Raw genomic sequence first — 1,935 nt, forward strand, 5'->3', positions numbered from 1 at the left:
GATAGCAGCCCCGGGGCCTGCGGGACCTGGGCCCCTGCAGGCAGCACACGCCGATTTCTGCTGCTCCTGGGCCAGGGTTTCCTCCGGCGGAGGCGGTGTCGTTCTTGCATTCTTGTCCTTGGCAACTAGCCCGGAGCGCCCTCCGTGCACCAGTCAGGGGCCCTGTGAACCTTTGGCTCCTGGACGATGGGTAGCAGGACTGACCCCACAACTCGTCCGTGGGTCCACCTTTGCGCAGGCCCCGCCCTGGAGCTTTAAACAGTGATGGTGACTTCTCCATCCCCGTGGGGTCCACACTGGGGCAGGGACAATAACAGAGGGAAGCAGCTGGGTGGGGAAGCCGAGGTGGATGGGAACGGAAGGGACACAGAGGGAGCCAGCCCTGCAAATATATGTAACAAGAGTGCAATACTTAGATTCTGAAAACTACCAAATATTGTTGAATGAAATTAAAGAAGGCCTGAATAAATAGAAAGATATCTACCACCCTGATTGCAGACAAGATTGTTAAGATATTCATTTTCCCCAATTTGATCTACAAATTCAACACAATCCATATGAAAACCCAGTTGGTTTCTCTGCAGAAATGGCCACGCTGAGCCTAAATTCACATGCAAATTCAAGGGACCCAGAATAGCCAAGACAATCTTGATAAAGAAGAACAAAGTTGCAGGACTCCCATTTCCTGACTTTAGAAATTACCACAGAGCTACAGTAATCAATACAGTGTGGTGCTGGCCTAAGAAGAGACATGTGGGTGAATGGATTAGAATTGAGAGACCAGATATAAATCCGGACATTTAGATCAATTGGTTTTCAAGAAGGGTGCTAAGACAATTCCATGGAGAAAGAAGTCTTTTCAACAAGTGTTACTGGGAAAAATGAATATTCACATGTGAAAGAATGAAATTGGACTCTTATCATATCCCATATACAAAATTAACTCCAGTGGATCACAAAGGCCTAAATGGAAGAGCTCAAGCTATTAAACTCTTGGAAGAAAACATAAACATAAATCTATTTGACCTTGGATTAGGCAATGGTTTCTAAGACATTGTTATGCCCAGATTTCAGGATCCCCAAGAAACCACACCAGGGAGCCAGCCAGGTCCGATGCAAAAGCATAAGATTCTTTATTCGAGCTAGCTCGGCTCCCCCACCTTGCCGACACAGCAGCAGGAAGCAGAGAGAGAGAACTCTGTGTGGAGAGGGGTTTTATAGGGGGTTGGAGTAAGGGGAGGAGAAAGGGCTGTGGCCTTGCCGATTGGCCAGGCGCAAGTTGGTGTCTTGTTTCTGGGTGTGGCTAGCAGAGGCTTAGACTTCCGGGAAGAAGCTCCTTGCCAAGCACATGGCCAAGGTAAGATGGAGGGCGTAGCACTTACCCTGGGGCAAGATGTAGGGCCTAGCCCTCACCCTTTCAGACATGACATCAAAGGTACAAGCAACAAAAGAAAAACTGGATAGAATATCATCAAAATAGCCCGGCCGGCGTGGCTCAGTGGTTGAGCATCGACCTATAACCAGGAGGTCACGGTTGATTCCTGGCCAGGGCACACGCTGGGTTGCAGGCTTAGTCCCCAGTGTGGGGCATGCAGGAGGCAGCCAACCAATGATTCTCTCTCACCATTGATGTTTCTATCTCTTTCTCCCTCCCTCTTCCTCTATGAAATCAATAAAAATACATTTAAAAAAAGAATATCATCAAAACAAAAAATTTCTATCTCAAAGGACACCATCAAGAAAGTGAAAAGAGCCCGGCTGTTGTTGCTCAGTGTGGTTGAGCATTGACCTATGAACCAGGAGGTCACGGTTCAATTCCCAGTCAAGGGCACATGCCGGAAGTCGGTCCATCCTTGCTGCTTGACACAGTCGCTGCAGGGAAGAAACATCTGCACAGCATATCTTCCAAGGGACCTGGCATATATGGCATACTGT

This window comes from Myotis brandtii, unplaced genomic scaffold, assembly GCF_000412655.1.
Source record: "Myotis brandtii unplaced genomic scaffold, ASM41265v1 scaffold986, whole genome shotgun sequence".
In the NCBI taxonomy this organism is placed as follows: Eukaryota; Metazoa; Chordata; class Mammalia; order Chiroptera; family Vespertilionidae; genus Myotis; species Myotis brandtii.